Source organism: Sander lucioperca, chromosome 24 (genome assembly GCF_008315115.2).
Source record: "Sander lucioperca isolate FBNREF2018 chromosome 24, SLUC_FBN_1.2, whole genome shotgun sequence".
Classification (NCBI taxonomy): domain Eukaryota; kingdom Metazoa; phylum Chordata; class Actinopteri; order Perciformes; family Percidae; genus Sander; species Sander lucioperca.
The window spans coordinates 14,801,372-14,824,943 of record NC_050196.1 but is presented as its reverse complement, the minus strand read 5'-3'; the positions used below and the strand labels follow the sequence as shown (position 1 = coordinate 14,824,943).

The following is a 23,572-nucleotide window of genomic DNA, read 5'->3' as shown; positions in this document are numbered from 1 at the left end:
CGACAAATCAATGATTGATTAATCCATTCAACGAAGCCACTGACGATTTCACATGCTATTAAAGTGTTGATTCTCAGAAAGAGGAGCAATGACGGAATATTTATGTGGCGCTCAGGGTAAATACTGCTACAAAAGAGATAGGATAAGACAACCTTCCCCAATGTAAGTAATCCTTTTCAAACAGCAGCGAAAAAGTAACACGATATTGCGGTGGCCATGACAAATGTGAGGGGAATAAGATATGAAATCTCATGTGGGTTGCTTTGTAAAAACTGCAACCAATATGAGGAGCGATAGCCGTGTCCTATTGTTGATTAGCATTAGCCATGCTTCTCCTGTGTTTACGTTGCCGCGATTAGAGCGTGGTTGAAACGTTAGGTGCATTGATATGCAATCACCATGCCACTGTGACTGAGCCACACATACTTTATGCTCGCCTGCTTGTTACGAATTACAGACTCCACCCCAGGCACATGAGGCAAGAGTCGATGAAGGAGACTGGCCTTTGTTTCGGACCCTACAACATCGCAGCCAGTCACTTGGGCCATATTGAGTTGTCGCCAGAATGCGTTCCCGCCAAGAGGAGCAGCTTTAAGCCCAATTAACTGATAAATGTTCGCCTGCAGGGAGCTGGCAGACAGTGAGATCAATGGAGCTGAATTGAGCCGAGCAGTGTGGGCTTGAGAGACCATCCCTCAACCGGATAAACCTGGTTACAAGCCCCTGGGATGGCAAACACCGGCCGTGCTTATGTGCCCTTAAGTAAGACAGCCAATGACTACAAGCTTTCGGGGTGTAAAAGCAGAACTACCACACAGTGTTCAGTATAGTGCTGCAACATTATGGCTGTAAACTGTCACAGAATGATAGAAATAGAAAGTGTCTCACCTCAACCAAATTCACATTCTTACAGGTTGTTACTGACAACAGTATCAATTATTTATACTTGCACCACAGGAGGATAACCTCACCCAGCACAGGGATCGTAAACATGTTTACAGAACAGATGTGTGAATACATTTGTGTGCATATATGCGCGTCACAGAAAGAAGATGTTCTCTGGCGGAGGATGACAGTGCTGCAGCAGGAGCACGGCAGGCCCCTCAGCACCTGGGTTAGTCATCCTGACATCGCCCACACCACTCAGGAGCCTCTGGCCTCCTTATGCATTATGGAGAAGCTTTAAAACTTGAAGGGTGGGAGATACCCAGGGCCTTTTGCACAATGACCAAGCTAATGTAAGGAATTTATGTGTTAATGAAGAATTTGAGGCACTTACTGAGACCTTAGGAACCCCTTATTTTCCATTACATTGGACAAAAGTAACATGAAATATAAGAAGAACTGGAATTTGGTCACATTTATTTCAATAACACCATACTCTGGATCAGCAAAAGTATACTTCCAGGATAACTGCCTGACATACGGCGCATGATGTCCCTCACCTTCCGCACTTTGTGTGTTGCCGTTCTAAAAACATCTGTTCGCTTCAGGAAACGACAACAAACTCTGAGCTAGCAAGCTACACGCTGAAAATGGCAAGATTTGATTGTGGATTGTGCAATAAGGCAGGCCTGCTTGGTTCTATCGGGGAATGATTAAGATTTACAAAAAATATGCTTACGGGTGGCCGGGTTAGCTCAGTTGGTAGAGCAGGCGCACATATATAGAGATTTACTCCTTGACGCAGCGGTTGCGGGTTCAACTCCAACTTACATCAGTTCTCCATGTCAGACTCCATGTCATTCCCCCCCTCTCTCCCCTTTCATTCCTTCATCTGTCCTATGGAAATAAAGACCTAAAATGCCCGAAAAACTAATCTTAAAGAAAGAAAGAAAAAAGAATATGCTTACGGCAGTTACTCTCTAACTGGGACGTTTTGGGACCGATTGGTGAGGATTGCTGAGGACAAAATACACAAGGCGATACACTGGTAAGAGAAAATTACGTTTTACCATGTACCCAGCTTATTTCAATAGCTCATGTTACTGCATTGTGTGAACAGTTAACTTCATTTAATATTGCATGTGGTGTTTTCTCTGTGGGGTACAAATGTTCACCAAAACAAGTTCCTTCCCAAGACCATATTGCAGAGCCACTGTCTGGAGCTTAGTGCCGCCCAAGACAACTGTGATTGGTTTAAAGAAATGCAAACAACCCAGTGTGTTTTTTTTCTCCTATCCCAGAATGTATCTGTGGTGTAGCCACAACACACTCCACAGTGCTGCGGAGAAGGGTCTGGCTAGTCCACACAGCATTCCAGCATGGGAGAAAAACATGCTCTGGTTTATTGGCATGTCTTTAAACTTTTAAGGGACATCCGGTGGAAAGCAATCCCGGGAATGGAACATCATGGATATAGACTAAGCCAGAAACCTACTCCACAGCAATGTGCAGAATGGATTTAAGTCTGTCCAATGCAAGACTAATAACACCAAAATGAGTGTGTGAGCCTTGCGCCGAGGAGAACACAAAGAAAGATGACGAACAGAGTAGAAAAATAATTAAGGGGCAATCTAAATACAGTTGAATTAAGGATTCTCTCCGATTGTGATTACGTGAGAATTGCTCCAGAAACCTTTCACTATAATAACTGGTGGCAACCGTATAAGCAGAGGGAAATGCATTAAAGGTGAATGAGAGGCTTCTGCCATGTTAAATTTCGACACAGCATGGCCACTCTCACGCCGCGAACGTTCCAATTACTAGCTGTCACTGGGGTGAAACTTTTTCTCATGTTTTACAGATCTCTATCTGTCGTTAATCATCCTTGACACTTTTATGTTTCCCTCTGAGCAACCGCTGAGTAATTAGTCAAAGTTATTTGAATAATTACCCTGACTCAGACTGCGGGATTAAAGCGTGCGCAAGGAAGATGACCACTGATGAGCTAAAAGACAATGGCGCTAATAAACAAAAACAGTGGGTTTTTCAAAACAAAAGAAAAAGTAGCAGACAATTTTTTTTGGTCACTAATGAACTTAACCAAACGGATTGCCTTGCTCCGAGTTGGTTTCCTTTTGGGAGGCCAAATAGGGAGCATGGTTTCTTTGTGCTGGAAACTGATTTGTTGAGAGAGATGATTTCTTTGGCACAGAAATGCTGAGGAGTTTCTGTGGAACGGTGTGGACTTTCAACCTCAAACTATCTTTCAAGACAAAATTAAGACTAGCGAAAAGAGTACACATGTGAGATATGTAAAACACTGAGAGCCCGTAGAAAGATATTCAACAGATTTATGAAGATAAGACTATCATTTAGGGCGGAAATTCAGGTGTTGCATTCAGGTGTAATGAAAATAAAGCCAAAAAAACAAACACTTGGCACATTCTGAGCGGTTGTGGTAAGGATAATCAATAAAGCCCCATTTTGCTCTAGTATCTACAGTATAAAAGCATTTTAAGAGTTATGTTTGATGTCGGAGCTTTAATTATATAGGCTCTTTCAAAATTGAAGATTGGAAACACTGTCAAAATATATTGGGCTTTTTGAATTGCTACATCAAAAGCACTGACTTTATTTTTCTGCCGTTATACATGATTCCCTGTCTAATAAGATTTAGTTGAACTCCTCTGGTGGAATCCCTGAGGATTATATGATGGGTTTAATTGTACTAATCTATAAGAAGAAATGCATTAAAGAAATAATTAGTGAGGTATCACAATTCTGAGCCAACTTGTTTACAAATGTATGTATGAGTGCATGGCTGTGTAAAATGATCGCAAGATAAAAACCAGGGACTTAGAAAAGGTTACTCTGAAATGTATCAACTGCAACTGCTGAATATTATCTGGCAAAACATAGGCTCCCGTTATAAAATAGTATATAGAAGTACAACCTCTCCAATACTGAACAGATCCACTGCCTGGAGATCCTGTTTCAACCCAAAAGTCAACATGCTATTTTCATCTGATTTAAATTGGTTAAACTCTACACTCAAGTCAGCTACATGTACTACTTTTTCATTTATGCCTTTACATTTTCAATTGGTGTTGCTATACTTTTGATTGTACATACAGTACATTAACGCCGTATACCAGTCCTCATCATAATTTAAACCACATTTAAGAAGTGAAAACTTTCCAGAAATACTGCTCACACAAAAACAAGCACAGGGCATTATATTCTGGGTTTAATGAGCACACTGCTGGATAGACTGCAGAGAGCCTGTATTTTCCTGATGGTTGCTGTGATAGTCCGTGCAGTCACTTTACAGTCAAATTAGAAAACCAGGCATGTTTGCTATGGCTTTGGCGAGCTCTGCGAGGTGTTACAAGATTATTTGTATGTTAAAGCACTAGTAATTTGAAGGTGTGAACGTATTAATAGGGAGGCCAAAAGAGAGGTAGCAAGCACATCTTGCGTATGTGTTGCAAGTACTGGACTAAAATATACACATTCCATCTTATTAAATGCAATTTAGATATACGTATAATGCACCATGTTTGTAACTGTTAAATCAACTATTCATACACTCACCAATCACTGATAAACAGCTGTTGCCTAATTACATATAATATAGTTTACAACTATATTTGCTGACTAATTGTAAATTCTAAAATGCTTTAACTGTGTGTATATATATATATATATATATATATATATATATATATATATATATATATATATATATAGTAGGACAAAATTATTATTATTATTATTTTTCATCATCTTGACCAATCAGAAAACCTTTGATATCGATGGAGGGCATATTGGAATTGAGCCAATGAAAAAATGAAGAGCAGATATGAACTAAAGTGCTCCAGAGAAAACACAAGTATCAGCAATTTTATTCAGCTGTCAGATTCCTGAGGATTGAGCTACAGAGCAGGCAGGTCATACATTTTTCAGCCAAATGGATAACTATATCTCTCAGTAGCTACTGACAGATATACCATGTTTTGCATGGAAGAAACTGCTTTCCAGAAGCCAGCCGGTAGCTCCTCTCAATGCTATCTTATATCCTTATTTTTAATGTCTTTTAGGGAACATAATGCCTGGAGCATACACATTGAGAACTTGAGTAACAGTAAACACATAGTTGTTACCTTATTCACAAAAATAATAAAAAATAATCCTAATATTTGTCACATTGGAAAACATAAAAACAAACTTGTTTAATTTATGTATTATACATATATATAACTAGTCTTCACCTCCACAGCATCCAAGATCCAAGTTTGCGAACTAATTGCAATAGTCATAAAACATGATGAAAGATGGAAATTCTAAAGATGTGAGATGCCCTCATGGGGAAACATCTGTATTGTTGTTGATTCATATTTTTGGATTTAAAACACCAGGAATATTATACCACCCTATAAAAAGCATAATCAAACACAGCAAAATAACTTCAAAGCGTGCAAGCCGTCCTGTTACCTAAGCAAGGTTCGCAGTTGGTTCCCAGTGGACAATAACAGCATTGTTCTGATTTGCTGTTTCATTGAAAAGATGTGCATGCTTTACCCCATGACATGGCTGGCCTGCCTATTATATAATTAGATCAAAAAACAAATGTTAAACCCTCACATCAAAGACTCATTTTGAAAAATCCATCTCGCCAATTGTGGCTGATTAGGGATCCTCCAGAGGCTGTTGGGAGGCAAACGTGTGCTGGGATGTAAATGAGATCGGCCTCCTCCGTTTTGCTGTTGATGAGACAAGAGACTAAGGAGAAGGATCAGAAACCAAGGTTCACTTCTCTCTTTTAGCATTCCTCTCTCATGCTCTCCCTTGCTCTGTGCACCTCTCTGATCTCCTTTTTCTTTCACACTATGCCTCCTACCACTAATGTCTTTCTCTCTGTCTCTTTCTCTCCTCTACAGACTTGTTTTGAAATTCCCTGTGCAAACAAGCACCAGGAGGACTAATCACTGGACGATGGCGTGGGCGGCTGCTCGGCCTCGACACGTTGGCTGACCAGCAATCGAAAGGTTTCATCTGCAGCATTGACAGGACAGTGAGTGGCTCTGCAGCGAGAGTAAGTAGGGTGGGTGTCCAACACTGCATCATCCACATCGCTGAAGTGCTCTTGAACAAGGCACTGTATCCGAACTGATTCAAGGGTGCTTTGACGCGAAATACCACAAATTACTATTTCATTAGATGCATGTGTACTGAATGTAGGTGGTTTAATGGGACCAACTGATAGTTACTTAAGCCCCACAACCCCTTAGTTACGGTTGATATGGCTCACACAGCAAAACATATGGTGCCAGATTTATCACTCCAAATTCTTAGCAAATAGCTAAAGTTGGTCCTTGGTTTCAAGCCAACGAAAATCTTGTAAAAGCGGTCTTAAATATGCTACATACACAATATTGTACTAAAATATACAGTATTGTATTGCAATGCTGAGCAATTTTGTCCTAGTATATATATATATATATATATGAAAGTATGATAGGGAAACATTTTAAATCCGACTGTTATTTTGTGCTAAAATAACCCTGTTTGGCTGCTTAGCTTACATCCTTGTTACAAAAAAAGGGCGCACAAAAGTAAAAAAGAATTTGTATAACTGCCCGTCATTTGGACATGCTCCAAAATTTAATGGCTTCTTTATTGGCCCATGCTACACGTTTCCACCAACAAGTTTCATAGAAATCGTGCCAGTAGTTTGTCCGTAATCCTGCTGTTAGACAAGAAAACCAAACTCCTTGGCGGAGGTATTAATGTAGTTAGTAAGGTAGGTGGATGGTCATTTACTCAAAGCAATCTAACTTTTAATATTGTGGGCATAACTCTTCAGCCTGCAGAGCTTATTCCATAATAATACAATGTTTTAATTAGAAAGACAGCCTAATTGGGGCATCCATTAAAAGTTGATAATCCATGTACCAACTTTTATTCATATAATGAAGTGCAAATCTGAGTTACTGAAATCATAAGTCTGATGTTTCAATAATGGCTGCACACTCTCCCATTGCTGCACATACGGTGTTAAAAGCACTCCTGCCTTTTTTTTATATTATCCTCACTTTGTTATAAATGTGATTTAATTTTTTATTCAGTGATATAGCATCATGATTAAAGATGGAATGAAAAAAAAGAATGTTGATTTTCCCACGCACCTATATTTCCCTGTTTCTAGGTTATTCTAGACTATAGTAGCTCTAATTCTGTTCCCACATCGAAACCACCTCCGAGAGACACTGCTTCCTTTAAAAGCTGTAATCCATCACTGCAATGTAAGATACAGAAGCAACACATGAAATATGACTTGTTCACTGGTATTTGCAGCATTAATGTTATTTTGCCCACTTTTAAGCATTAGGAATAAATAACAGTGTGGCGCTAAAAAAATAGTCCCCAACAGACGTGTGAATATTAGTGTAATAATTCCATATACTGTATGTTCTCTACATTTATCTTTCTCTTTTGCTATTTACAACTATGGATTGCAGCTCTCCCACTCGCCGTGCGGCTCTGCAAGTTGTCTTTGATGTCGGTGGGAGCAGAGTGAGAGAGAGTGATGCAAAGAGAAACATACATGGGAAAAAAAGTGTTTATGTGAAAGTGACAGGTGCCTTTCTGCTAGTGTGTCGGCAGTGAGCCACAAACAATGAGGGAGTTATGTTTTTTGTACACATTTTGTTAAGAAAATATGTTAATACTCGTGTGTTTGCAGCATGAATTACATTGCAGGGTTACTGCAGCCCATCCTAATTAGGACACCACACTTTTGATTTCCTTTTCCAAAAGAAATGTTACTGGTGGGTATACAGTATATGCAGGAAATTACGATAGTGGAGCATTAAGTAGCTAAGGAGTCAGATATTTCTCTCAGGAGTTGGAGGAAACCAAAGCATAGCTAAGAGAGTGAATGTTGGATGTTGAGAGGAACAGCCCCTTTAACACATGCACTACAACCCTGAATATATCTAACCCTAACCCTGCAAATGTCCGACTTTAAACAGGCTTTACCCTGCCAGCTTCCTCGTACAAAGTCCATAATGTCCGATTAAGCCCCTGTGTGAATGGAGCAGGTCACTGTCTGGAGAATTCACAGCGAGCGAGTGGGTGTGAAACCAGAAGACTACAACATCTGAGGGTGAAGAAGGGTCATTTACACAAAAACGCCAACGGAAATGTCTAATTGGAGAGCTGACAAGATTTGGGAACTTCTGTCAGTAATGAACGACCCAAAATCGTCAGACAAATTTAAGTTAACGGCAAGAAACTCGGTAGCTACGTGACCGTGGTGTAATCCGCGTCATATCCTGAATGCTTAACCATGTAACTGCTGTGTTTACAGGTTGCTGCATTGCCCCCAAGTGGTCAAAAACATACATGATTGTACTTTTGTACTTTGGAAGTTTGTGGGAGGAAAAAAGAAAAAAAAGTGTACAAGACGTCTACAGCTCCCAAAGTGCTTTACACCACAGCTTTTCTGATCGACCACCCAGCTCTTTGTGATAAAAGTGATGCTTTTTTATTAGATTGAAACCACTTGCACCGCACTTACAGATTCCCAAAATAATGGTGAATTTGACTGCTTGGATGTCTTCAACGCGGGGTGTTTGGACACATCAGTGTTAAGGAGGGACTGACAGTGGAACGTGTGTGAAGGCAGGGCGAGTACTGTCCCGATTGTGTAGAAGGACAGTAGTTGTCTTATTGCAGCAATGACCCGTCATCACCTCGCCCAAAATCATTTTATCAAAAGCAGAAAAGATGATTATTACATAGCAGCAAGGAACTATTATGTTGGGTAATAATCTGGATATTTACTTTCATTTAGCACAAGATAGAACATTCAAAACAGCTACAAAAGGAACCCTCCATTATGGGAGTCATGAATTACTTCTTGATAGGCACCTTTGTCCTTATCGACATTTCCAGGTCTATCACTTGCTCTGTGCATCATGTATGGAGGTGTATAGTGTGAGTGAAGGCTTGCATGAGAAAAGGCTCGCTCCGAGACAATCACTTTAACTGTGATTGTTGATGCACCGCTATATTCGGCGGATTAGATTCTAAAAGAATGTGCACAAATGTGTCAGCATTCAGGCTGCTGTCAGTTTTTAACTAATGGGAGACGGTGCAGCGTTAGAGCGGGTGGTATTCAGCACCTTCATGAGTGAGACAGATGGAAGCTGAACACTCGTCTTTCAAGAAAAAAAAAAACGTCATACCCTTCACTTCATTCTACGATATGTGTCAGCTTTAAGTGTTCCTCCAATGTTTTCCTGTGTTCAAAAATAAACTACGCTTTTTCTATTTAAACTCTATTGTTTTACTCTCACTTAACATTTAGTGTGAGACTATTCTTTCATTACGGTGTTGTGGGTATTATTCTTGCACTCATTCCTGCATGTAATGTTAATCATCTTGGAATTTTAAGCTAATTCTGCTGGTGCATGTGCTTATTGTCATTCATATTGTGAGAGCAATGTAATAGAGACTTAAACGCTTTGAAAGAATGTTGTACGTGTGCACCTGGACGTTCATCTTTGCAGGCCTCTCTTTCTTTTTGTTCCTCTGATTCTTATTAAATGCACACAATTAGAAAACCATTAAAAGCTAATGAAATAAAGTGCATTGAGACGCCATTAGTCTGAGAGCTGGTGTGATTGAGTCACGCGTAAATCAAAGTGCAAATTAAGTAGCGTAGTAAGCGTTTCTGCCATTAACGTTAGGGATGTGCCGTCTTTGTTTTGTGGACAGCCATAAAACAATAGGGCACCGTGTCTGCACTGGGAGGACCTCACTGAGTGTGCCGAAACCACACATTATCAGCAACAAAGCGTTCAGGGGCAAATTCATATAAAAGATATTATAACTCACAATTACGTACTACTTGAAGCAATGGCAGAATTACAGTGCTCAATGAGAAATGGCTATATAGTTTCACACATTATTGGCTAGAAATGTAATGAAAAACATCAATTATTACTAATGCACATTTATTAGAACTAAAGTACAGGTTTGATTTGACACTTGCCTGCCTACTTTGTGAAAACCATTGTCAAAATCACCTCTAATGCATGTAGCATTTAGCATAATGGGGTATTGCAGATGTAATAGCAATTCTGAGGTAAAATTATATCAATTTTGGGTTAGAGTTGATTGAATGACTGAATGAAAAAGGTGGACATCAATTAAGTTATCACATTTTCTATTTCGGCTCAACGAACACACATCAAAACATATCTTTTAGAAGCACAGCTGCTACAGACTCAAGAATTCCTAAACTATCAAGATGGTTTTACAGTCTACCTTAGACAAAAGATAGCAGCACTGTCCTATGATGCAGTGTGGCTGTCAGCAGTGCAGCATTCCTCATATTTCCAAAGGAACACAATGTTCCAGGACGGGAGGAGAATCCACAAGATGTCAGGAAGATTAAGAGAGGGGGGGGGGGGGGGGTACAAGGAGAGGAAGGGACCACAGGAGAAGGATTACCTCAACATGGTTATACAGCACTACCATTATCACCCCTGTTAGGAAAAGAGTTTTCTGGCTGTTTTATAGATGTGGAATAAAGCTCCTTTTCTTGTCTAAATAGCTGTGGTAGCCATTTTTTAAGAGACATAAGTCAACAATAGCAGTACAGGAAGTTAGCTATTAAAATGAGTGATATTAGAAGAATCTGCTGGTAAAGCCTATTTTGTAGAGTATTTGTTGGATGAATGCCAGGGCTATGGTCAACAAATATAAGGAAACCATGCTTTGCAGTGTCTTGAGGTATCAACTCCAGTAACACTACAAGCACCAGTGCAATCCAAATTTCAAACACAAAAAGCCAGAAAAAGCTGGCAGCAAACTGGTGTGATTATCTGACTCCAGAGTATAAAAATGCTTATAAGAAAAGATTTGGAAGTCGCTACTGTGCCTGTCTATCTGATAACAATGAATCATCCCAATAACAAACAGAGAAAAGAAGCTTCTCTGGCTGCAGCAGAGCTTCGTTTTAGCAGAGTGTAGATACTATATCATAGTTAATGTGTTGCAGACTTGCCTCTTGAACTTCACCAGAGTATGTCATAGTCTTATCGTTGCAAGTGCCTCGTTTACTGAAACTGGCCGTATATGCTTCTCTGGAAAATACATATTTCATCACCTGCAAAGATAAATCACAATGCAAGTAGTCCTCAGCTCTAGCCATAATGCACTGCAAAGCCTTGCAGTCAAAATGCCACAAACACAAACTAACACCAACATAAGCGGGAAATGTAGGCAATGCTTTTGGAGATGAAAGCACGTTTTTCTCCAGGAGGAGACAACACGAGAAGTATCTGTCACTGCTAACCTTCTGCTTGTCCATGCATGGCAAAGCTTTACAAATAGTTCATCAAAAACCAGCGTGTCCAATGCTTCTGACTGTGGGTCTGTATAGGGGTGTGTGCATGCATGTACTGTATGTGAAACATGTAGGTTTGCCTTTAAGTGCACACAAGAAGTTTGTGAGCAAAACTAAGTTGCTAATTCAAGCTTTTGTAAATATGTAAAAAAAAAAAAATTAAAAAAAAGAAAGAAAAAAAGCATCTTTGCATTAATTTGCCAAACTTTACTCCAGTAATTCAAATTATATTGGTTCTAGAGACCCATTAAGGACCAAAGACAAAAGATTCTTAAAAATGTTTTTTATTGCTAGCTTAAATTGAATGTACATATACTCAAACCCTCTGCAACAACTCCTAAACAATGTCAACAAGAAGATTATGTTAACTGTGTCAACGATTAGCCCTGTGCTGTGCCTAATTTAATACAAATAATCAGTGAGGAAACTGGGGAAGTTTTTTTTTTCTCTGCTGATTCTCTGCTGTGCACTCAGTGAATGCGTTGGCCTCCATTTCTGAGCAACCTTGTTGCCACCCTACAACGTCAAATTTCCCTCCAAGGGGGGTCCTTGGTGGGGCCAAACAAGCACACGAGCAGCGCAGGATTACATGCATCCATTGAAGTTCAGCCCAAATAGGGCCATGGACAGGCCATGGTAGCACCACGGGGCGCCTCCTGTAGATAGGCAATATCTCACCCTCTCCACAGGGGTATCGGGCGCTGTGATACCCAGGGAGGAGAAACAGGCCGCTTTGAAGGTGATCGACCAGCCAGGAACCACGGGGGGGTTGGAATGTTGGAGCGACCAGAAAGAAAACAGACATCTATCAGCTGTTTCTTTATGGCTTTGTATAATCGCCACATTTCATTTCCACAGAATTACACACTTAAGTGGAGTATTGTTGTATTCCTCACGTCTCCTGTGACTTTGCCTCAGTCTTTATTCTTTTGTCAGATGCAAAGTAATTCATGATCATGAGTCATTCCATACATCTGCTGTGACGGAAACATTGTATGGTGCTGCCTTATTATGGTATTTTGGATACATTCCAAAGCCAAAAGAAACACCATAAATCAGCCATGGGTCAAAATCAAAATCTGTTTATTGATTCTATCAATATTGATCATTTTAACATGTTATTTTGGAATACATAGTTTATTGTCACTCATAACAGCTTAAAGCGTCATGCAGCTTACTCTCAAAAGTGACCATTGACTAAAGCTTTTAGAAGAAGGCATGGGATGCAAAAACAAGGTGTGCTCATGCCAATGGTGATCATTAGACAATGCCAATAGCTATATGCTAAACTGTGAAAAGTGTATATATACTTTACACACAGTATCCCAAAAAAAGTTGGATAAAGTCCTTGCCATGCCTTCATTTTACAGAGTACCTCATCTGATAAAATCAGAACTTAAGTTACAGCAGAGAAAGCAAGAGATGCTTGTTCATAGACATGAACATAATACATGTCGCCATGAATATTTCAGTCTTGGTGTCTTTCTTGATCTCCGCCTACCTTCTTCAGAGGATCTTGTCCTATTTTCGTTATTAGGACCTCTAATGTAGCACAGCTTCACGCCCAAAATATACAGTATATATATATATCATACGTATATGTATAGGCAACAGCCAGAATGCCATGACATGACAAGAAAAGACAAAAAAGCCTGATATCCATGGGATTTGCTGAGCACAATCATGCTCCCAAGAGGAAGAACCCATTAGAATGTGTTGATTGTAAAACACAATCGTGCATGCCACAATTTCTTTATGGGAACAAAACTACTGAAGCACTGCAAGCTACAAATGTGTCGCACAGCACCGTAAAACATTTCTTAGCACTTTAAATTATGTAAAAGCTAATGTGTTACTGATTTGTTTCCATCCTTTTCCCAGAAATCTAAGTGGAAGCTCTGAAAATACAGGGAACTGTATGCCTAACAGGTACACCAACCATCCATGTACAGTACCATGTAAGCATCATACCATTGGGTAATTATTAACAATCATGCCATCATCTCTAATGAGAGAAAAGTGTACGTTGGAAAAATGGTAATTAAATGTCAAACACGGTGCGTGTTGACAGCATGAGGTCAAGTGAAAATCTAGCACACACATAGAACACAGTGAAGTAGGTGTGCTCAGCACACAGCATAGATGAAACTTATGAAATAATCAAATTTACATCCATGTGCACGTCATGTCGGCTGTTTGAAGGATTTCAATGAAACACCAAAGCATGTACTGTAAATACTGTGTTTTAGAGAGACGCTGAAATAAGCAAAGATTATGGAAATAATGTGGCTGTTCTTCGTAGATGTTTCATGTTAGAGGATGTTAGTAAAATAACATGCATTTCTGAGCAAATCCTATTCAAAAAACAATCCGAAACAAAAGACAACCAATAACTAGTGGTATTTTTAGATAAGTCCCTGCTTTGTCCCTCATGAGACAAAGTTATCCTCACCTTGCAGGCTGAAAATAGACTACTTTGTAGGTAAATGCCAGCTCCATATAGCTTAGCGCTGTGCAAGATCATAATGTTTTCCATCCAGATCAAACTAGTTCCATGCAGATGCCAACAGCCCATTGGTATCCACGTTGGCAAATTGTATTTCTATTAGATTTAGTCACACTCCTGTGGTTTCCCCCCCCCCCCCCCTGCTTTGTAGCCATGTTTGCACTTTGTCCTAATAGAGCAAAAAGAGCACCCCTTGTCTGAGCAATTTAAAAAAGCAATTTGTTCTCTTTCTCCCTCTGTTTGCTTTTACTGTGTTCTGGCCTAGTGCACTGGGAGCAAGCTAACCTTACATAAATTACTCCTAGGTGCCTATGAAAATGTCAACAAGATGTTGCTATCTCCATTCCTCTCATGGTGTGTGAGACAGAGCAACATTTGTAGATGTTACAACCAGGCAAAGTGCATGCATGTGTGACTGGCTAAGTGTCTCTGATAGCAGTGCATGTCTCTATGTGGGTGGGTGAATGTGTCAGGCATCAGGTTAGCGGACAGCCGGGTGGCACGCTGGCTGCTGACGAGGATGGATGGATGAATGTGAACATCTCTTTCACGCTCCTTTCACAGCGACTGGGCTGATTCATCTGTCTGAGACGCCGTTGTCATTATCACTTCTTACACGTCTGATGTGCGCTCCAACCATTCCCACTGATGGATCATTCTGAGCCCCCCTCCTGCCTATGACTGTCTGTGTTTCATGTTGTCATCTTCCCAAAATGTTCCTCTCGCTGTGTGTGTGGGTGCATGAGGGCCTCTGCGGTGCATTTGTCAACATGAGTGGACATCCAGCTTGTTCTACAATTGTATTCTTCATTGAGACTTGGGTAGCTTTTTCACAAACAAGTGAAGAAAAACAAGTGCAGAAATGGAGTATCATGCTGCTCTTGTCCACTATAAATGGTTCCTCTCTGCAGGCGGGTACCTTCTTGCCAGTGTCGCCTGCTCTTTTCTCCAACAAACTGCCTCTTAAGCTCCTTTTTATCTGTCGCCATCATTTAAACCATTAACACACACACACAAACAAACTTTCTACGCACTTTCTTTCCCTTTGTTTTGAATCTAAGCTAAAGACAAAGGTGCTGAAATGGGAATTAAAAACATCAATATGGTCTTTCTTTCACTGATCAGTCTTGAAATCTACCAGGCTTTTAATGTATTGTCTGTCATGGTTGTTGTTTGCCCTGTTACGCCTGTATGGGACTTGATAAGATAAGCAAGCCAATCGGAGTTGATCGTTTGCCAGGTTTGGAACAAAAGTAGGTATTGCTTTTTCCCTGTGAAACATCCTTGAATCAGACCCGAACATGAATTCAGCTGATATCTACTCCCACGCTGGGCTGAAATAACTCAAAAGAATGCATGTCCTGGGATTTGACATCTTGTCAGGCAAACAAATACCCTTATGGATTGAGTGATACTGTAATATAAGTAAGGAGTAAAGATATCCCTTCTGGGGCTATATGAAGTGTGTCTCTCTGTGTGTACATTTACTGGTTGCAAGTATACTACACAATACATTAAGTTTTCTAAAGGAAGCCTTGAGCTGTGAGTTCAGCACCAAGGACAGCTCCTGCAATCCCAACGAGAAACCTTGGCTTGGAGTCTAACTCAGATGAGAAGTTTCTGGGTAGAAAGTTGAAAGACAAAGTCTCATTCAGGCAGCAAGAAAAGAAAACATACTTTCAAGTTTTAGGCATGTTTTGTCATTTTGTCACACTTTTTAAGTAGCTCCTTAGTCAAGAGTAACACCTTACAACGGCAGCAAAGAAGAAAGAAACGTCTCCAGCAGTCTACTGCACAGTCACTAATGTGCAAGAAATAGTTTAGAAAATACCTAAAAACAAACTCACTGTAAAATTTCATACAGCTCTAACATTTAAGTCATATTCTGTGGCAATGCAGAATCATTCCAGTACAACAATGCAAGTGAGAACTATCATGTCAACTATTTGCTTAACAGAGCTCAACGGAAGGTATGAAGGATCTCTGAGGACGGCTCCAAGACCACTACCCTGTACCTACTTACTCACGGTAACAACTCAGATTCACATATAGAAAGGATGAGATACTGTACATAAGGATTGCTCGCACACTCCTCGCAACACGGGATTCATGAAAAAGTGTCATAATGTGTCACTCACACATACTCATTGATTGCAGAGTATCCATTTCATTTCTAAAAAACAGCACAAAACTAACTAGAATATTTTGTTTGAATTACTTTTAATATGTTGCAGATTGTGAACTTGTGCTTTTGCAAAAATTACAGAAGAGTCGCTTCTAATATCACCCAATGAGGAACTCAAATAACACTGCCATTTTAAATGCTGCTATTTACATTATAACAGTTACACAAGGTACCTTGATATGAAACTCAGAAACACACAGAAGCATATTCATTTATCATCACCTAAGCTTAACACTTGCTACGCATGATAGCTAAAGCTGGAAGACCAAACCAATAATTTCTTTTGCCGAACCTTACAATGCAATTAGGGTTGTTAGGGAGGATGTTCTCTACATTCTCATCATGTTCCCGACAGCTTTAATGTCTAATTTGAATGCAACGCACGCTGCAAACAATGCCATAACCAGCTGAAAAAAAGGGCAGGAGAAGAAAACAAATTTCCATGAACAAAGAGAATGTAATTCTCATATATTATTGAGAAATAGGCCGGATGTTTTGGCTTCTATATGATGGCGGCAGGTTGAACAGAGAGCAGCAAAATATTGCAGCAGAGACGAAGAGTGACACCATGAGCTCTTTTCTTAGATAAGAGTTGTAATTACAGTCGTATCTACTATTCTAAGCAATTAGTGAAATGGAGGGGAACCCGTGACCAAACACACAGACACACACAGACACACACACACACACACACACACACACACACACACACACATAATCATTATGTAGATTATGTGGGTCCAGAGGGTCAAAGAGGCTGTGCGCGAGTTCCTCTGTCTTTACCTGATTGCGTAAGCCACTCTGAGTGTGTGCGTGTGAATGCTTTAACCTGTGTGACCACAGACGGGGCAGCTCGGTAAATGACACTATGATGGCCCGCACAAGCACTCTTGAATTACTGTCCTAATTGGACTGGCGGGGACAGGGACCACTGATGACGGTCTCAGAGGGAGGAGAGGATACATAACCTCAGTGCACCCTCCTTCACCCTCACAGGCAAACGTTTGGTAAAATAAATTTACTTTACGATTGCCATACTCCAGTGTTTTACAGTTTTTATCTTAGAAAAGACGAGAACAAAAATCCATAAGTTCTTAATGTGCTTACGAGTGTGTTGCATCATAATTAGAACGACGTGTACAAACATACAAACATTAGGCAATTACTTCCAAGAATAATTAACACTTGACAACTAGTTGGCTATTGCCCAATAACTGTAAATTCTTGCATAGTGACCAAGCTTTAATTCGCCTCCAGTGCAGAGAGAATCAAAATCTGTATTTGAAACACATTTATAAAGACATATTTTACACTTCATTTTTCATTATTAGAACCTTGCATTTTTCACTTTTACTTATTAAGTCTGAGTTAAAGTAGCTTATATTGGTCAATTTTATGGTACAATCAGGTTTTTTTTTTTACCAATTTGTTTCTATTACACACTTTGATGCTTTCCATTTACATTAATCATGTTACTATGATAGCTTGGTCCATCATGAGCTACATCATTCAATTATTACAGTTTTTGCTACTACAGTAGTAGACAGGATCAAGGGAGACATATATGACACCTATTGCTCCAGAAAAAAATCTACTGGGTGTGTATGAAGCAAGATGTATAAAAAAGATGCATAACATTCCCTATCATGCAACCTTTTTTCAAAATGTAACCAAAATGCAATGCATGCCATATGCTAATAGGCAAACAATGTATCTAACAATTGAGGAGTTATATCCCCTGGAAAGAAGAGCTAATTTAATATCATTAACCATATAATTTTCCCTGGAGTTGTTTTATGTGATAAATCTGCAGGACGTTTTAAATTTTACCATATTGTGGAATAGTTGTTGATTGAAAACTATTTCATTTAACATATATAAATATCAGAGTAGCAGACTGTCAAGAAGACTGAGTATGATGATGTGAGTCATCATCTGTCTTGAATACTGGCTTTTAATTGCGAATTTATGGTAGTTACATTATGTGTTACAATGATTTCTGAATGGATGTGCAAGATGTTTTATATCCTATTGCTTTGCAAAGACGAAAAAATCTAGTCCAATATTAAAACCACATTCCTTACTCCTTACATCCCTCCGGTTCCTATTTCCCAGAGCACATTTCATTGCTCGACAAACAGATGAGATACTGACCATGGTGAATTTTTTTTCAGCCATCTTATTAAGTGTTCCTTTCATCACTCAAGCACATCATTTCCACTGACAAATGGTGAAAGAGCGGTCCAGCAGAGGAACGGCCTGTGCTTTTCTGTACGATCGACTACTCATTCCCCATAAGCGGGAAGCTAGGAAAAGCTGTCAGATCAGATGAAAGAAAACATGCTAAAGAAATATTTGAATGTCTCCTGCGTTGTAAAACAGCATTGGTGGGCCTGATAAGAGAGTGTGAGGAAAATGTGTTCTAGGTTATGCGTAGACTAGCAAGAGTGCAGCTTATGTTTTGTCTTTTTTTAGAACTACACATGCATTGGTTTGTGACATTCAAATATAACTGAGAAACTCCATGCAAGCCACCCACCCACACCCACACACACACACACAATCCTTCCCCCAGCAGGGACTTTAAGGTTCACTAAGCAAGTGAATAAAAAAGCTTGAGCTCTGCGTGTAAGTGTGTATATGTGCATGGGAAGGAGAGTGAACTGGGAAAAGTGGGCGTCTGTCTGTCTCCTGGGTGCTGATGTGTGTGCTAACCACTCTCGGCAATTCCCCTCACTTCCAATCGCGGCTCAGGTAATTGGATCTCCCCCCCCCGCGGAGCGGATGGCGTCCTTCTGCGACACAGAGGAGTGTGTGTTTACATCGCCACATGTCGGTCAGCCGGGTGGCCTAAACGCTAGGCGGAAAAGGTGTTTGGCTCGTCTCTCAGAATGCAGCAGAGTGTGGAGATGATTACCTGCAATGATAGCGCCTCGGCTGTTGACTCCACACAACAGGGGACGCAGCCACAGCTGAACGAATGCGAGAGTCGCAGCCAACACTTGACAGGCCACAGCTTGGATTGCTCTCAATGAAAGTCACAAAATCCAAGTCTAGATTTTAAGGTTTTTTCACTGGATAAAGATATACACTTTGCTAAATTGTGATCACACATGAATATACAGTATGTCTTCTTGGGAGTGAGGAGAACGAAAGAGCCTCGTTTAGGTGCAGTTTACCACATCATCCTTCGCTTCATTACAGGTGATGAAATTCGCAATTACTTTACTTTGATTTGTATCACAAGTTAAATTGGCCATCTCCTCCTACAAGCCGGGAGCAAGTCAACTTATTGTTTATCTAACAAGCCCTGCTGTATCAATTACCACACTTTCTCACAATAATAGCTTTTAATCTCTCCTACGATAGAATACAACTTGTCAAAGTACACCTAAGGGTATCTCTCCTTCCAAATGACATGCAGCAACACAGATCTATGGATTTATGCCTTTAGCTATTGTTCATCCAGCAAACCTCAGTAAAACAGATTCAAAAAACGTAAAGACACAAATACACCCATTTCTCATTGGCTGTTAGCTTGTTAACTCGCTCTGTGTGATTCACATATACCACAGGTGAGAAATCCATCACAGAAGAGTCAAAGATAACAACAAACAACCACATGTACATGCAGCGCATTCACACTGAATGTATTTGGCAAATAGGGGTGTGAATCTTGCCTCCCTTTGGCTGACACTGTCACCAAACAGTACATCACGACAACTCATTACAAATTACCTCCTGGGATTCCTAAAAAAGAAGACATGTCTGTGTTTACCACTATAGAAACCAATGGTGAGTTAATAAAGCCACATGCTCTAAAGGCTCACAATAATTTGGCTCCTAATGAACTTACACACCTTATTTATAACTGCAGTCACAATCGGGGCAAAAGTGTTATTGTTTGCTCCAGCAATAAGCCCAAGAACTCTGTGTGTGTGCGTGCATGGTTTTTACACAGACCAAATGAACGACTTGTTTACTTGGTTCACCTGCAATAAAAGCTCACGCATCCTTTCAACGCCAAGGCAATTAAAAGTGCTATACTCAAGACATAAAAGAGCTTTGCGACAAATAAGTAACAAGGTGATATAAAAAAACATAAAGAGTGAAATAAAATAAAAGATGGTGAGACAAAGAGTGGACCACCATGCTAGCAGCTCTGTGAGGCTGTACATGCATTTAGCTTTGAGATAAATGCTAATGTCAGCATACTAGCAATGACAATGCTAACATACGGATGTAAAGCAGCTGTTAAGTTTACCTTGTTCCCCATCTTAGCTTAACATGCTAATTAGCACTAAACACACAGTACAGCTGAGGCTGACGGGAAGCATTTGATGGTGCTAAACCTTTCAGGGCTTTAGAAACCAATAGTGGTTTTAATTAATGCTTCGACACACAGGGAGCCCGTGCAAAGCCCTGAGAACTGGGCTTGGTGTTAGTGAGGACTCTGGTCTGAGTCAGCTGTCTGATCTTTGTCTGACCTTTTTAGAGAGACCTACAGTATACAGACACCATAACGGTATAGTCGAGCCTACTGTAGATAAAAGCATGGACAAGGTTTTCTAAATCCTTTAATGCTTTCATTGTTGATATACTTCTTAGTAGGCAGAATTTGTAATGCTATTATAGTGGACGTTAAAATGTAGGTTCACTCATGGAGTCGTGTGAGCCAGATGCTCTTTAATGGTTATAATTATACAATCAATACATTTTGTATTTCTGGAAAGAACTACGAGCAGCAAGCACGTCATGTCTCAGCCTCCGCTTCCGTTAATTAAAAGTCAGTTATTACAGTCTTTGGTCTGATTTTCTCCATTTTTCTCTATCAACAACAAGCTGATTTATATGCATAGCATTACTCACAACAGTTATTTCATTAACCATTCATTGTTAATCGTGGGAGTTAATGGGGCAGGGTACGATGCTTGTGTACGTGCACAAGCTAGCAAATTAATTGGGATTTATTTATTTATTTATTTTTTTTTGGAACTGTATGTAGATGAACGTATATATGGTTTTATATACCACAATGTGCCAAGTGTGGAATATATGCACAGTATTATAATTCATGTCCTGTGTGTATGCAAAACAGCTGAGTTGATATTACTGATTGGCCAGAAGTGCATTTTCCTCTTATATGTGATTTAGTATTGATTTACTCTTTAATTAAAAATAATGTATAATACTACAACACCCACTGAGCCATGAGTGGATACTATCATTATCCAAATTTTTACAAACACCCCCGAACAATGACCGTATCGAGAGCCGGCTTTATATTCAGCAAACATTCAGCTCACACAGTGTTTGCAAACATGTCTAACCATTAGAGCTGAGACTTGCCATCGAAAACAGCGCTGTGACAATTGGCAAGCCCCGCAGGTTTTTTTGTGCCTGCTTTTGATTGGGACACAATTCCAAAGAGCCACTTTTCCAAATGACTTGGATTTGAAAGGGACAGGAAAAACAAAACGGCCAGACGAGACAAAAGCTGCAGCTAATCCAAAGCTAATCATTCGTAATAGCAGACATAAAACACGATCCATTGACAGCCGCTGAATACGAACCAAACATACCTCGTTTATCTGCTCAAAGTCAATAGAAGGAAAATATGGCGACGTACAAAGCAGATCTCCGTGCCGGTGAAGGCCCACAGCTCACACACATCCTGTGTATAATTAACAGAAACCCCCATTCATTGCTGAGAAAGGGGCTAAAAAAAACAAACAACATAATTAAAAGTAAACACCCCGAACTGCCTTGGTCGTGCTGTCTCTGATTATTTGCTCAAACATACACACAAACCCGACCTCATATGCACACACAGAGGACAAATGCAGGCATAAACACACACGTGCACATACACACATTCAAGGCTCCAGTCTTGCATGTACACCCACCCACTCAGCGACAGTGCTGGCACCCCACAGAGGGGTATCAGCACGGCAGCTGGCATAGCCCTGGGCCCTGGGACTCTGTGGCTCTGAGTTCTGTGTTTAAGACTCATCGCTCGGGGACCGTGCCGCCAGGAGCTGTCACTCAAAGCCACAGCGGAGGGGCTTGGCAACAGGATGGAGATGATGTCACTCGTTTACACTCCCCATAGGAGAGCTGCATCTTAAGACCGGGGGGGGGGGTCACATCTTGACAAATATCTTATCTTGTCTAATTTTACTTATTTAGTTACCCAAGTTCAATATTTACCAGTCGCATTAAACTTTACTCGAGGATGAACATCAAGAGCTACATTAAGCTACTATAAAAAGTGCACAACTACTTTGCCAGAATTTTCAATGTCACTTTTCCCTCCCTTAAGGGCCCAAAAAAAGACACTTGTGCTAGAAAAGGAGTCTCTAAAGCATACAGCGAAGGAGTCTTGAGGTCCCTATCAATCTTTCATCTGTACTTGATGTATTTAAAAAAATCTTTTTGCACCCAAATATCGAAGAAAAAAATAATCCTACGGTGTAAAAATATGTTTGATTCTGCTCACAAAAAGGAAAGGATTTTATGTTTTTCTGTGCAAATTCTTCCCTTCGTCTCATTTCCTCACAGTGTTTCTATTTACTTTTTGTTGTTGTCTGCCTCTCATCTTTCACCCTTTTTGTCTGGAGCGAGTCGCACAGTGTTTTCTCGCCTGGTGAAGGACACTGAAGGGTGCGGCGCCCCACTTCCAGCTTTTGACCTTGGGCGTTTGTCTCACGGAAACAAGATTGTTTGTGGGAAAACAAGCCCCGCTTTGGCTGATGGCGAGGAACACACAATCTGCCCGCAGTGTCATTTGACCTCTACTCCTATTGAGATTGCACTTATGCATTTACATACCCTTGCGCCCAGATATCACATTTGCAACTTTTGAATACATTTCCTCTCCTTACCTTCAAAGTATGAATTATTTAAACCTTTACTTTTTTTCTCATCACTTGTTTACATATATTCATTGTTAAAAAAAAAATGTTGTCCAGGGAGCAATATTAGACACAGTCTGGTGTGACACTTCATTATAATTTATTGTTGCCGCTGCTCTTATGCTTCATTCAGAGTCAGATGCTTGAGCTGGTAGCCTGAGGTTAAATGTATGAGCAAACATGAGTATATGTAGTGTCTGTCTGTGTGTGTGTGTGTGTGTGTGTGTGTGTGTGTGTGTGTGTGTGTGTAAGTCTGTAAAGTGGGAGTAGCATTTACAGCCTTTACAGAACAATCCATTTCCAGTGGAAGCCTGAAATGTATGTGACAAATAGAATTTTAGCATGACCTCGGGGAGGTGTTTCTATAGAAAGAAAATGTGTAAGGTTAGCAAATTAGCCACACATGTTATATTAGCCCTGTCACAGTAATGCACATTCCCACCAGTGGGTTCTATACAAGTCTCTGTCCATATTTTTCAAACTGCGCGGAGGGAAATTTAGTGGTAAAGTTAGTAAAAAATCATTCACTTTTAGACCTAGATTTTGTTGTATTATGCATCATAAATTTAGGAGCTCCAGAGGTCTCATAAATTGGTTAAGAGTAATTCGTTAGTGTGAATTTATAGGTTCATTCAGCCTGTAAATTCATTTTTGGCAATTAC

At 40.1% G+C, this 23,572-nt stretch overlaps 1 protein-coding gene across 4 annotated transcripts in view; it reads right to left on the bottom strand.

Annotated features, from left to right (window-relative positions):
- LOC116044484 (neural cell adhesion molecule 2) overlaps positions 1-23,572 on the bottom strand; it is a 397,500-nt gene that overhangs the window by 169,265 nt on the left and 204,663 nt on the right. The window lies entirely within an intron of this gene.